At 45.7% G+C, this 15,630-nt stretch overlaps 1 protein-coding gene across 2 annotated transcripts in view; it reads right to left on the bottom strand.

The window, feature by feature from the left end:
- The window catches only part of drp2 (dystrophin related protein 2), a 137,541-nt gene that overhangs the window by 59,859 nt on the left and 62,052 nt on the right, over positions 1-15,630 (bottom strand). The window lies entirely within an intron of this gene.

Genomic DNA, 15,630 nt, shown 5'->3' with positions numbered 1-15,630 from the left:
TTAGCTGCTTTGCCGCCCAAAGAGGAGCTGAGCCACGGATTCCCTGAGCCAGCTGTCATGTTAAAACTTTAATTCCAGCTAAATTTCACACTCAGAGGCTTCATCTATGGTTGAAGGAACATTAAGAGTGAAGCCTTCAGATCAGATTAAGATGGGTAGAGGAAGTCATGGGGAGGAAATGACTTCATTGACTTCATTTCGTCTAAACATGTTGATGGCATTACTTTTATTCCTCCCTCTGGACACTTCCTCTCAGAGGCATTTCTATTTCATTATTCCTGTTGAATGAGGCAGGAGGATTCATCATCTGCTGCACACACAAAATCCCTCCATTGCCGAAATCACTCTCTTATCCCTACAACAAAACACATACACGGACATATCTTCTCACCCAAATGCACCCCAAATATACACAAACAGTATCCTTGCTCCCAAACCAATTAACATCCAGATGAACACACAAACAGACACACACATACACACAAAAGTAGCACAGAGAGAACTCTTCCCACACACAAAAACATCAGAATAAATCCACTCAAGATCAATAATTCACATTTCTTAAAAACGCTTTAATTCTCTATAGAAAACTGGGAAGCAATTTCCCTCTCTGCTTTGTCGGAAAAGTTATAAAGCAACCGGACTCTCGGGAAGATCTAGGCATCCCAGATTATAAAGCCGAGCTGTGCTGAAAATTGAACATTTAAGAGAGGAAGAGGAGAGGAGGCATCTTTATTAGTCCATCCAAATGACTGAATATTTGAGGACTGTGCATCCCTAAGTAGCCCCGTCGAAGTTGGAGGGACAGTTGTGGAATGAGAGAACTGCTGTTCTCATTCATAACACTCCGTTCGATGTCTCACTATGGGATGCGCCTCATCGCGGAGCAAACAGAAGCATCAATCTCATTACGCCAATCCTGATTGGCTGGTGATCTTGACGTCAGCGTCAGGGAATTCACCCCCTATAAGTAGCGCCACAACGCATGCGTCATTCAAACACCTCTTCTCGCTTCAGAGCACATCTCTATAGTAGCCGGACAAGCTTAACAGTCCACAGACTGAACCCAAATATCCATTTCGGTCGACGGGCGCTCACCGGCTACTCCTTCTGCTTTGCAGGAAGACGGTAATACTAACGCCAGTTAGTATTAAAATCGACCTCGCCCTTCTCTTCCCCGGAAAGTAAGGTAGGTCTGATTTTTTTAAGCTAGCAACACATCTGTTGCTAGCTCGCTCCCTCACTATCGACACCACGGTAGCGAGGACGTTTTTTCTTTTCTCTTCTCCACGGAGGAAGAAAGGATTAAAGGAGCATACTGTCACAACAGTCAGTATTCTCCGGGAATAAAAGACCCACACCGTCCTTTTCTCCGGATTAAGGACAAGGTGGTAATACCTTTTTCTCCCATTTTACCTGTCGAGAGCGGGCCCTCTCCACGCCACGAGGCGAACAAGATGGACGCCTCTCTCCCTCACACCAGAGGAGTCAGGGACTCGGTGGCTCGACTCTGCGGCTGCGGGTTGAAGATCTCGGGCACAGACACACACCAGGTCTGCTCGTCCTGCCTCGGGCTATCGACAACCCCGGCTCGTGCAGACATTGTGTCCGCTTCACCGTGAAGAGCCTCCGCCGACGGCTAGCACGCCAAGCTAGCCTGTCGGAGCAGGACCCCCCCATGTCCACTGACCCGCCGGCCGGCAGTCAAGGTCTGGGGCTCATTATCTGCGATGGCTACAGAACCAGAATCCCGCGCCCTGGCAGGCCGGGACCCGGTGACGGCAATACACGCGGGAACGGAACCCCACGCTTTACCGAGCCGTGTGTAAACGCGCTGCGGCCAGACTCGACATCCCGTGGCCTGAAATGGCCAAGGAGACCTCCAGGTCCCGCTACGAAGGGAAACATTTTCCCCAAGCAGCGCGGACGAAGAGGCAACTCCTTCCGGTCTTCCCGGAGATGTTGGATGAGGTGTCGGTCTCGTGGAGAGACCGGCCCTTCAGCAACAAGGTCCCAATCCAGGGTGCCTCCTCCCTAGACTGTGACGGAATGGAGAAGCTCGGCCTGCTCCGCATACCGCCCATGGAACCGCTGGTAGCGGCCCACCTCCTACCGAGGATGGGCCCGTCACCAAGCCGGAACCCCACGCTGCCAGCAAAGTCGGACCGATTTCAGTCGACAATGACTGAACGGTCCTACAAAGCCCAGGCGTTGTCCGCCAGGGCCCTGAATGTGTCCTCGCTGCTAACCGCTTACCAAGCGGAGCTCTGCGAAGACCTGTCGGGTAACCCGGGGGAAGCCACTCTGGACAAGATGGCAGCGGTCACGGACATTTGTCTCCCTGTCCAACGCTGCGCCGTCCAGGCCACGGGCAAGGCAATGGGGATCATGGTGGTGCAGGAAAGAGCGAGATGGCTCAATCTCACCAACCTCCCAGACCGGGAAAAGGAGGATGTGCTGGATATGCCCATCGTTCCCGAGGGAATTTTCGGCTCCGCTCTCGCCTCCATGCAAAGGAGGTGTGAGTCGAAAAAGAAGGAGGACGAGGCACTCCACCTCTGCCTCCCTCGAAGGGTCCAGCCGCTGCCTTCGCAGCAGCAGTCCTTCGCCCAAGCTGCCTCGAACCCTGCTCGGTTTAAAGCACCGAAGACGCAGAGGTCGCAGCCTAGAAAATCTCCGGTTCCGGCTGCAGCTCAGGCGCAGCCAACCCAGAATTTCGGCCAGCAGTCGAGGAAGAAGAAGCGAGCGGCGTGACAGCCCCTCCTTCTCCCCTCTGTGACAGAGCTGGAAGTCCATGGTTCCCCAGCTCTATAATCCTTATATTTTTCTGTCATAAACCTTTTGCCGCTGACGCATCCAGGCTTCAGGCCGAGGGCGCAGCTCAAAAAAATGAAAAGAAAAACAATAAAACCAATAAACAGCCCGTCAACTGTCCCCCTTCTGAGAACAGCTACGGCATCTCTCAAAAGGCGGATTACAGGCGGGTCTGTGAAGGCACCACCACCACGCGCATGCGCAGTGCCGGCTGGGGCAGAGATGGGGACTCGAGTCTGCGACTCTGACTCGAGTCGCACTTAAGTCGCACACACAGAGACTTGAGACTTGACTTGGACTCGTGACCAAAAGACTTCAGACTCGACTTGGACTCGTGTGTTGGGACTCGTGAACAATCATTGTGTTTTCTATTTTTGGCGTATTAAAGGTGGGGTAGGTAAATTTGAGAGAAACCGGCTCGAGATCGCTAGAATTTGAAAATACACAACCGGAGATAATCTGCTAGAGGCTGCTACTTCCTTATAGAGCCCGCCTCCTCCAACACACACGAACGCGCACATACCAATGAGGGCACGAGATCAGTTTGTGCCCAGATGGAAGGCTGACAGGCAGGCAGGCCATCCAGTTACTTTAGCCGGGCTCATTACGCAGACGTGCGCGCCTCTGTTACTACCTCGTAGTAACACAATAGCGACCGGCGGCACACCTGCGGCTGTACCGCTTGTAATTAGGTTCAACTACAAAAACTTCGAACAAAACACCGGCGGCACCAACAAAAGGAGCGCACACTGCAAAGTCTGCAATATCAAAATCAAGGATGCTGGCGCAACAACGTCGGATTTCATCAGGCACTTGAAAACTCACCCGGAGAGGTCAGTCACATTAACGCATGGACGGTTAGCAAACATGTTTAGCTCAGCATCAGCTATGTAATGTTAACTTAGCTTGCTACTAGCTTTGTAACTGAATATTTGAAAAGATGAGTGAATGTTTGCTTGTCACACTTGTTTGAGTTGAGTGGCGTTGACATCCAACTCTTGACATGACATAAAAAAGGTCGGTAACGTTAATCATTACGTTCTGCTGCGTTAAACGTATATACAAAAATACATAGTTACATACATAAATACATCTGTGGATTTATAGGCAGGTTACAGGTTTATTGTTGACCACGTAATGTTAATGTTACAGGTTTATCAGGTTACCATGACACTGGCTTTGAGTGAGAGGATAGAGGAATATGTGTATTAATAGTAGACTTAAAAGATGTCATTAGAGACCCAGTGTATAATAACACAGTAAATGCTTTGAATTGCTTAGATATAGCTGTGCAGTATTCTTAACAGACTGGATAGCAGCAGACAATAGAAGGCTTATTACAACCAGAAGAGACATGAGACTTTTATTTTTTTAGAGACTTGAGACTTGACTTGGACTCGTGACCAAAGACTTGAGACTTGATCAAGTCTCACCCCACAAAGACTTGAGACTTGACTTGGACTCGTGACCAAAGACTTGAGACTTGACTTGGACTTGCAAAAAAAGACTTGTGAACATCTCTGGGCTGGGGCTTTAAGGGCACCACCGTCACGTGCATGCGCAGTGCCGGCTGGGGTTGTGAAGGCACCACCGTCATGCGCATGCGCAGTGCCGGCTGGGGCTTTAAGGGCACCACCGTCACGTGCATGCGCAGTGCCGGCTGGGGCCGTGAAGGCACCACCGTCACGTGCATGCGCAGTGCCGGCTGGGGTTGTGAAGGCACCACCGTCATGCGCATGCGCAGTGCCGGCTGGGGCTTTAAGGGCACCACCGTCACGTGCATGCGCAGTGCCGGCTGGGGCCGTGAAGGCACCACCGTCATGCGCATGCGCAGTGTCGGTGGGGATTGTCGAAAAGGGGCACCACTGTGTTTAGACACTAGAGGGCCCCATAACACAACAAATAGAGACTCAGAGGGGAAGAGATGTGACATCTCCGCTGGCTCTAAGGAGCATGCAGTGGAAGATGCTCACATCATCTGCTTGGGTTTTCAAGACAGTAACACAGGGCTACAGGGGCGGACTGGCCATCGGGACGTTCGGGACGAATCCCGGTGGGCCGGTACTGAAGTGGGCCGGTCGGACGCGGTGGGCCGGCCGGTAACCAGCAGGGCTCGACATTAAATGGCCCGCTGTCCCGGAAGCACTAGACACCCCGGGCCAGCATAACGTAATTTCCACTTGCCCGCTCGGGCCACTAAAAATATTGCTTTAAAAAAAAAAATCCTGTGGTATTAGTATCTTGACTAGCAATTTAGTTAAATTGTTTCGTTTATTAACGCTACAACATAGCGTTCCGTGAGTCGGTTGTCGTTGTTGGGGGGAAAGCAAACAGCTGTTTGCTGCGGAGCGCAGCGCGAGCAGGCTCCCGTGAGCTCCTTCAGACTATCGCGCCACCTAAACATTCGCCAACATGTTTTTAATACCAGCGGTAACCGGCCAAGCGCCGTGCAAAAACAATCTTCAAATAAAAGAAAGTCACCGGAGGAGTTAAAGGAGAGTGACAGGGAGCATGAGAAGAAGAGGGAGAGAACGTTTCAGCTTGATCGATGGAGTTGGCTTCTAGTGGTGCAGTGACGCGTCCTAAAACCCTTTTATAATCTATCGATTAGATTTATGATTCGAAAATTATAAAAGTATGGTAGACATGTGGAGATTATCCGGCTGAACAAAACGTGCATTTATCAAACAGGTTCGTTCCACAGACCTTATTTCCAGCTATTTTCCAAAACCCTGTGGAGAAATCCCGTTGCTTTTTGTCGAGGGAACCAGCAGCTTACTTCCTGGTTTTAGGACGCGTCACTGGCTGCACCTTTCAATATAATGGCAATATAAACAAGGTCTTCTGTCGGCTCTGTACATCAATGCCGACCTATGCTGACAAGTAAGTGAAGAGTAGACAATATAAAGGTATTGGCGAAATATCCCAGCAGTTTAGGATAATGAAGGCTCTAATCAAATCAATTACATGGCCATTACATGTCTAACTCCTAATGACAGGAAGGCAGAAAGCGCATTATACAAATAATAATACTCATAATAGCAGCATTTTTTTAACAATGACCACAATATCATTATTTTAATAAACCAAATATGAACAATTGAGGAAAATGAGGAAGAACTGATGATTCAAATGTTGTAGTACAAGTTGTAATGCAGTTAGTACATTACTATTGCAACAAATGTGTTAATTTTCTTCATTATTAGTCGATTTTTTTTGGACGAATGCTCCGGGCCAGTGGTTACAATGGTGGGACCAGTGATAATACAAGTCTGCGGTGGGCCGGCGCTACCGAAGTGGGCCAGTCGAGAGTCCCGGGCTGATTTGTAGTCCCAGTCCGCCCAGACTCCAATTCGCTGTCACCCCCCCTCGCTTCTCGGGCATTCTGCATTCGCAGGCCCGAGGAGAGTCAGCCCACATTCTGTAGAGAGAGATTCTCTCACTCCTAGAAAAGAGGGCTATATCTATTGTACCCGCCGAGCAGAGTCAGGGCGGCTTCTATTCCAAGTACTTCCTCGTTCCCAAACGGGGAGGGAACGGAATTCGGCCAATACTGGATTTGAGGGCTCTGAACAGATATCTAAAAAGATATAAGTTCAGAATGCTCACTCACACATCTCTGCTGCGGCTCGTGCGACAAGACGACTGGTTTACATCAGTCGACCTGAAAGATGCGTATTTTCACATCCCAGTATATTATCCACACAGGAAATATCTGAGGTTCGCATTTCAGGGGTTCTGTTATGAATACAGAGTACTCCCCTTCGGTCTGTCTCTCAGTCCAAGGGTGTTTGTACGATGTACGGAAGCCGCGATAGCCCCGTTAAGACAACAGGGTATTCGCCTGGCAACCTACCTGGACGACTGGCTGCTTCTCGCACAGTCGGAGCAGGAGGCTGTTACGCAGACAAATGTCCTCGTAAAGCACCTGCTCAACCTGGGTTTCATGATAAACACAGAGAAGAGCATGTTGTGCCCCACGCAGACTATACTCTTCCTGGGTTTACGCCTGAACTCGGTGCCTTTTTCAGCTCGCCTGTCAGCGGAAAGAGTGAAAGCTTTCAGAGCTTGTCTCGCTCTTTTCCAGCTGCGCAAAAATGTTCTCTTCAGATCATGCCTGCGATTGCTGGGGCTCATGGCATCAGCCACCCTGGTCGTACGACTGGGACGCTTACACATGAGGGAGTTTCAGCGCTGGGTGGCCGCCCTAAAACTAAAGAGTGATGGTTACTGTGAAATGCGTAATGGCACTGCGCCACTGGCTGCACCCGACTTTTCTAGTACGAGGTGTGCCTATGGGTGCTGTCCTTTCACGGAAAGTGGTCACCACGGACGCATGTCTGACAGGTTGGGGAGGTATTTATGAAGGTCGCCCGGTGAGGGGTCTCTGGAGCAGAGACCTCCAGCGGGCGCACATAAATTACCTGGAACTTTTAGCGGTCACCCTAAAACGCTTTCTGCCTTTCCTCAGGGGACATCACGTCCTCGTGAGGACAGACAATACGACCACAATATCGTATATTAACCGCCAAGGGGGTTTGCGTTCTCTCCAGTTACACACACTGGCGTGCAAACTGATCCTATGGAGCGGTAGACGTCTCCTCTCCCTGAGAGCGACGCACGTACCGGGAGTGATGAACCTCGGGGCAGATCTACTGTCCAGAGGTGCACCACTTCATGTAGACTGGACTCTACATCCAAGGATTGTGAGCCAGCTGTGGGTGCGTTACGGCAGAGCCGCAGTGGATCTGTTCGCATCGAAAGACAACGCTCAGTGTCAGCTGTTCTTTTCGATGCGCGATCTAAATGCACCGCTAGGCGTGGATGCACTCGCGCACGATTGGCCCCCGGGTCTTCTGTACGCGTTCCCACCCCTGGCTCTGATACCCCCAACTCTGGCCAGAGTGAGAGAGCAACACCACACACTTATTCTGATAGCTCCGCACTGGCCAGCTATGTACTGGCTAGCGGAGATATATCAGCTGCTGTACGGGCAGCCATGGCAGCTCCCACTACGCAGGGACATAGTATACTGTCCCAAGCGGGGGGGGGGGGGGATCTTTCACCCACACCCAGAGCGCTTGGCTCTATGGGCCTGGCCCGTGAGTGGTACAATCTGAATACAGTGTGACATGAAGCTGACCCTGGCAGCTGCCAAGCGAGCCAGTGGCACTCATGCGCTATCTGTACAGTCTTCATGCACTCAGTTCGCCCCAGGGCAAACAGAGTGTGGTTGAAGCCCAACCCTGCCTTTATCTTAAGGCGGTTGGTTCAAGTACCACATTTGACATTGAGGCATCCTCCCCGCCACTGTATTCCTCCGGGGAACAACGGCCGGATTTGCCGTGTCCAGCCCGTGCTTTATGCACGTACAGAGACAGATCAAGGGTGCTTCATCATAATGACCAAACCCCTTGTGTCCATGGGCTAACCCTTATAAGGGCAAGCCTGTTACTAAGCAACGGCTCTCCCACTGGTTTGGGGAAGCAATTGCTTTGGGGCCCATACGAGTCAGAGTTCGCAGGCACCCTCGGGTCCGCGAGCTCTTTCGACTCAGTGTCTGGCTGCATCTCCCATCCAAGACATTGGTGCGGCGGCGAGCTGGTCCTCGCCGCTCACTTTTGTCCGCCTCTTAACAGGCTGGACGTTCTGCTCCCAGTGTGACTCAAGCAGTGCTGGGCACCTGGTTGAGTCAGAGCTCTACCTGTTAAAGTTCTGGTTGGTTTGGTGATTTTCGAGATAAGCTCGTCTGGCAATACCGGAGCTACAATTTCCCATAATGAGACATCGAACGGAGTGTTATGAATGAGAACTATAGGTTACTTACGTAACCCCAGGCCTCAGAGTAACATGAAGTGAGATGTCTCACCAGACGGCCCTCCTTGCTATGGTGAAGCGAGAAGAGGTGCTTATTTTGAATGACGCATGCGTCGTGGCGCAAGCTACTTATAGGGGGTGATTTCCCTGACGCTGACGTCAAGATCACCAGCCAATCAGGATTGGCGTAATGAGATTGATGCTTTTGTTTGCTCCGCGATGAGGCGCATCCAAGCGGCAAACTCTGGGGAACAGCCGGGAAGCCAATACGGAAGTGCCACAAACTGCACTTCATATATTGGCCGATAGGCGATGGCTGCAGAAAGGAGCAATTTCCATAGACCCCCATGTTAAAATGCCCAATTTTACAGCAGAAAAAAACATGTTTCTCTCCCTGGCTCCATACATTTTTATTATCGATATAGTTAGATTCCACCTTCATGATTATGGATCTGAGAGTGAATTGTTTTCTAACGCGACCCTTTTATTTATATTAGGTCTTAAAGTTTGTGCATAAATTAGGGCGTGGTCACATTGAGTGACGGCTCTGTCGCTCTGCCTGCCGCTGTTAGCTTCTTGTCTCTCTGCTAGCTGCTCCGTGAAACTAGCGACAGGGACTCTGCCTGCTCAGCTCATCCAGGAAACACAACTTGAAGCCGGCCGTGGTTGTTTGTTCTTCATGCTTATATATCGGACTATTGTGACTCGCTCTGCGGTTAAAACAGACGGTGCATGAATGCGGTAAGTACAATTCGAGTGCTTTAGTTATGTGTTAATGATTTTAATCAGCTACGTAATGAATGGTAAGGCTTGGGTTAGTATGTAAGCTAGTGGTAGCTACATCGGTGCTAACGATGCTAATCGTAGCCTCCAAGTTAAAATCATAGACTGTGTATATAAAGGTTAAAACGAAATAGACAAGTGTTAAGCGTTAAGTGGGATAATACTGTTGAACAAACGGCTTCTGTTTGAGGTTGATAAAATAAGGTTACATCCTTGTGACTTAGAGATATTTTATTATGTAGGTAGAACTGGATGCATCTAAGGTTAATTTAAATTGGCTATGCTAGAGTATGTAGACAAGCTAATGTCGAAGTAGTGTATGTGAAATCAACCTCACAATAAGATGTGTGTATATTACAATTATTAATGTCATATTTCAAGATGATTACTTAGATATTACAATATGGTTGGTTGAGCTGGAGTTCATTATCGAGCTTACACCTTAACGTCACAGTCATCTGAGGAACGAACCCAAACCTTATTGTTTTTATTAATTGCATTACCAAATGGGTATCAAATAAACAGTAAGCATTGGTAACACAACTTCCAAAGTTACAGTAAAATAAAAAGGACCCTGACTCGGACAATACACAATCCAACATGTCCAACAGAAGAGAATCAGTTATATTGTTTGTACACATGGTACTTTACATATATATCTGTTTGTTTAAGGTGTCCAGGTGATGCAGACAGGCTGGACCAGAGAGTGAGAGACAGAACTGGACTCCTCACAGCAGTGAACTTCAGCTCAGGTACTAAGACTCTTTTTTCATACTGTACACAGAATCAAGAAAGATATTGGTTTAAATAAATGAAGTATTGACTTTAATACACTGATATACATTCCAATAAACAATACTAAATACTAGATCACCTACACATCAGTTAAGTTGAGGGTTTATTCCATGCAAAAAGTTACATTTAGATATTTAGCAATATGACTTTGTCAGCTTTCTAATTTAATGTATTGAAGGCAAAGATATTTAACACATAGTGAGAACTGCTACTATTTATCTCTCAATATTGTCTGTAAAAACGTGGTAAAAGTTATTCTTTCAGTGAGACAACAGAGCAAGCTTCTACAGTTGCACTACGTTTTGTAACAGTTAAATATTATTTTGATAATAACATATATTTCAATGTTGATGAACTTCATACTGTTCATTCATAATCTGATTGCTCACTGTTAAAATAAAAAAAAAACTTTACAATTACAAAATAATTATATCTACAGCCCCTAAACACACAAACACACCTAACAAAATAACAAAATAACACACTTACAAAACAAAACAAAATAACAAAATAACACTTGTTCTGCAATAATATGTTTTATGTTTCCTGTCATTTTTGTTAGGAAAGGACATGCCTAAAAGACACGACATCTTCTCCTTCTCTGAGGGTCAAGAAGAACATCCAAGAGGAACATTAAAGGCTGATGTTATGAGATTTTAAGACCAGTACAGGACATTCACTAAGAAACTACTTGTATTGTAAAACACAGTCAGCTGATCGAATGCAGCTATTTCCACATCTACACTCCATCAGCTGATTATTTCTATTTGCCTCACTTTATGAGCTTCACATCACTTGTGCCTTGTACCACAGAGTTTGCAACGTCACAAATAAATGGGGCCAATCTTCAGTCAGATGTGAATGTGTAATCTAACATTTTCAGTAAGAATAATGGACAAAAGGAATGCAAATACAATTTATTGAAATGTGAACCAAAAGTTAATCAAATGTTTTAAATAAAAAGCACATATGGACAGAAGGTGTAAACCTATTACATGTATAAGTAAACACATTTAGTCAAATAACGTGACAGACTAGGCCTGTGCAGTTGGTATCAGCTATGGTATCAGCTCCTCCATCAGCCCTGGTCCTCCTCGCAGAGGAAAGACCCTCAGTCCTTCTCCAAACCAACAGACAGGACGTCCATCACACGGAGGTTTCTCCCTGAAGTCTCTGCAGCTCTCTGGACACCATGCTGTCTCAATCCGTCCACACTGAATATGAGAGGGGGAAAATGAAAATAATAAATGCTTTAGACAATAAGAAACATAAAGTTGACTGTTGAGTTGCTCCGTTTTTTTAGATTGTCAATACTATTACTGTATAACTAATATCTCAGGTTAAGAGGCACCTTCAAATAAAGATTGGTCTTTAAATACATTTTGTCTTTTGAATTGTTTGTCTGAAGTCAAGGATCTAGAACTGGTACTTAGTTTGAATAATACAGTCTGGTTATTATGCTGTTTGGAGGAGGCCTCACAGGTAAGAGCACTAACTAGCTACCATCACCTTAGCTGTACCACCGTACCTTAGCTTGACTTAAATGTATTAAATGTATAGTTAAGTGATATCAAAATATAAATAACTAATGTCATGCAAACATTAATATTTGCTTGATTCCAGTGTTGAATTTAGCACAATTGCATAAACGTTAAGGGGTTTTAAGATTCTGAAGTATTATGCTAAAAACTCAATAACTTAGATTATTATTTATAGTTTTGCTGAATAGTTTCAAGGCCGCTTACCTTAGAAACGTAAAATGCGACGGCAGCGTGCAGATGGGGAGCATGTTAGCTTAGCTTGGTAGCTTCAGCTAGCTCTGGAACTTCCAGCTATGTGGCAGCAGGTCCCGCCTCGGCTCCGCCTCGGCTCCGCCTCGGCTCCGCCTCTTTGCCCTTATTTGGAGCAGGCTGGAGAAGGCGGGAGTTGAACTCTGACGTCACTGTTGAGCCGTTAGTGGCCGACTCCGCCTACTAAGGGCTTCACGGCAACTCTGCAGAATCCTATGGGTGACGTCACGGACCCTACGTCCATTTATATATACAGTCTATGGGCGCATCCCATAGTGAGACATCTCACTTCATGTTACTCTGAGGACTGGGGTTACGTAAGTAACCTATAGTTTTTAAAGCATGAAGAGAAGACAGGGAGTGACAAACAGGGCTGAGGAGGGACAATACAAGTTCAATTGGAGAGGGAGGGGAAGCAACTGCAGCACTGTTTGTAAGTGTTGTTGTTGTGTTTGTATTGTCCTCTTAATTGGGAGGCTTATTCCACAGTGCACCAGTCATGGTGGAAGTTGAAGTGGGATTAAATGGGAGCCACAAACCTCTAACTGTCAACACAAGTTACCTTTCAGAAACACTACACAAACTGACAGCACAGAGAATTGGAGAGAGGGCAGGAAAGGAAACTCTGCTGTGCTTAGAGTTAGAGAACCAATTACAAATGTGTGTGAATGTGACTGTCTGTATGTCTGTTTGTGTGTGTGTGTGTGTGTGTGTGTGTGTGTGTGTGTGTGTGTGTGTGTGTGTGTGTGTGTGTGTGTGTGTGTGTGTGTGTGTGTGTGTGTGTGTGTGTGTGTGTGTGTGTGTGTGTGTTTGTGCGCGCTTCTGCATGTCTGAACCAGTTCCACTTCCTGAGATACATCTCCCACAACTAAGGTGATTTACCAGGAAATGAAAGAACATCCAGAGCATCCACGATGGCATTTCCCCACAGGAGTGAGAATCCAAAGAGCATTATTTGTAACGGTTCTACCTTTCAAACACACCTTCAAGTACATTTCAATGCATTCATTGAATCGTTGTTTTATTGATTTCGAAATGTTGGTGGATTTATGTTTTTTTTTTAAAACAATAAGAATGTAAACAGGCTAACAATTCGTATGTCTTTAAGACAAATACAACACAAACACACAAACACACACACACACACACACACACACACACACACACACACACACACACTTTCCTGCAGGGCACCTCTGTCTGTTGCAGACATTATGAGTCTTCTTCAACACAGTGCACACAGGGCTATATAACACGTCAATTAAAAACGATGTCAGTCTAGAGACGTTCTTGCCTTCAAGACATTGTTTGATTTGTGTTATGGTCCCGTCTGTGGGTGTCTTTAACACACAGGAAGGCCATGTTCTTTATATCTGCCCAGTAAAACAAAAGCCACTAAAATATAATTTGGGGAAAACTCTCAAAAAAGGTTGTCAGTTTTCTAAATGAAGGACATGAAAGTGCCTTCAACTTGGATTTTGTTAAATGGCCAGTGGGAGTCCACTTCACCGGTTTTAAGTCTGACTGTACGTATAGAAGTTATGAGAGTATACCTATTTCTTACTTATATTATTAACAACATGGTGTTCCTTTAGTCTATGGTTGAGGGAAATGGACGATAAAGCTTTATGGCATGTTTAAAGGCATTGCTCTTTGTGATTAAGAAGTTGCTAACACTGCATCACTTACATGGGGTCACGAGCACTGCGATGTTCAGCATGTTTTGTTGCACAAAGATAATTGGTTGTTAATTTTGAGCGGCAAGTACCTTTTGTTTTAAGCCTGTTTTTTGCTAGCCAGAATTAGCATTTTAATTGTTATCCCAGCTGATGTAATTTACAGATGCACCTTGCTTTCCAAGCTAGCTTGATACCTTAGCGTTTCTCTATGCTTTGTTACCTGGCACCACTGGTCCTCTCTCTTCCACAGCCCCACCAAGATGGCGACAGGAAAACAATGCAAAACATCTAACATCCTACCAAAGGATTATGACAAGGTGACTGACTACATCCATTTATGTTATATGAACCACAAGCAAAGGAAACACCCATTTATGCTGTGCTTGAGTTAGATGTTGTTCACCAAATGGGACAATTTACACCTGTAGTTTGATGCCCATCATGGCCTCAAACGAACTTTAACCTTTATGGAGTTTTGATCAGCCAAAAAAAATTGAATACACTTGTGGGGCGTTGCAGAGCCTTTAAGAAAATCCAAAACGCTGGCTTACTGGGTAAGAAAAAGTGTTTTTTATATCTGGTCTGTGTTGATATCTGGTCTGTGTTCCTCAAAGGGAAAACGATTAGAAAACGTTTCAGTTGCACTTGTAAGTCAAATAATGACCCTTGGTTTGAGGAAAAGTGTTGGCTTCAATATGAGGAAGAAAAAAGGTATTGAAAAGATAAACAAGCACATTTGTGCTGTGATCAATGAGGTCTCAATCTCCAGGCTTGTGAGCTTGTGTGCCTTTCTATCCACACAAGCCCTTGGAGGCTTTTACAAGCCAGTTCAAATCACTGAGCCATGGAGGAATTATCTGACAGGAGGAGCAGGTGTTACTGATGTTTGCTTAAGCCTTGAACTTTAATATTGTGAAAAATAAAATGTTAAAGAGGCTCAGATCAGTTTACCATTGGGTATTGAGAAATTAAATATATGAAGCAAATGCTTGTTTGGATCCTTCGTGCAGCACAAACATCCTATTGACTGATCACTATTACACAGAGACAAAAGGTGGAACAGCTAATCCGCATGTGGCTCAGGGTTGATACACACTTTTGTTAATTTAACAAAGAGTCAAATCAAATCAAGTTTTATTTATATAGCACATTTATAAACGATTTTTGGTCGAGCCAAAGTGCTGTTCATATAATAAAAAATAGCCTACAGTAGAGACACTTTACAGCAAATACAACAGCACAGATTGTTCAGAATGAGACAATCTGACAGTATGAGAAAAACGACACCCTCTATCCTTAGACCCTCACATCGTACAAGGTTATTTTTTATACTGCTACAACTAATCATTAGACAGAGCCAACCTTGACTTGTAAATACATTAAAACACACAAACGTTTAGCTCAGTTGAATGTCATGCACAATAGAAAGTGACATTAGTTGAAAAATAGATCAGAACAATTCTGAATCAGAAATTGTTTCAAGTTAAATTTCAGGGATAAACGCATAACATTAAATGGTTTGGTTAAAGCTTCATAAATGCTTTGGTTTCTTGTTTTTTGTATAGTAAATGGAGCATAGTTGTCGTGCAAGCTACTGTAAGGCCAGAAGGTGTAGTCTTTTGAGTCTGGAAAATTGACTGAGCTGTGATCAATAGATGTACAGTATTACATAGAAAAGAGGCCGGCAAAGTTGTCTGCAAATACCTTTGATAAAGCATTGATCCCATCATACCTCACTGCTACTCATCTTTACAGTGTTAAACAACAAATTCACCCACTTCAAAAACTGCATCCAAAATCATTTGCCTTCATATTTCTGGCTTCTCAAAGCTCAACGACAGGGACCGCTTGTTGACAGATCATAGCACATGACCCTTGGCACGCCCTCAAAATATTTTTCACATGTATAGTATATAGGACTTTAGAGGGCACCCAGTACTATAGCAGAAGTA

This window comes from Pseudochaenichthys georgianus, chromosome 10 (assembly GCF_902827115.2).
Source record: "Pseudochaenichthys georgianus chromosome 10, fPseGeo1.2, whole genome shotgun sequence".
NCBI classification, from domain to species: domain Eukaryota; kingdom Metazoa; phylum Chordata; class Actinopteri; order Perciformes; family Channichthyidae; genus Pseudochaenichthys; species Pseudochaenichthys georgianus.
Note: the sequence above shows the minus strand (reverse complement) of the source record. Positions and strands in the feature narration are given on the sequence as shown.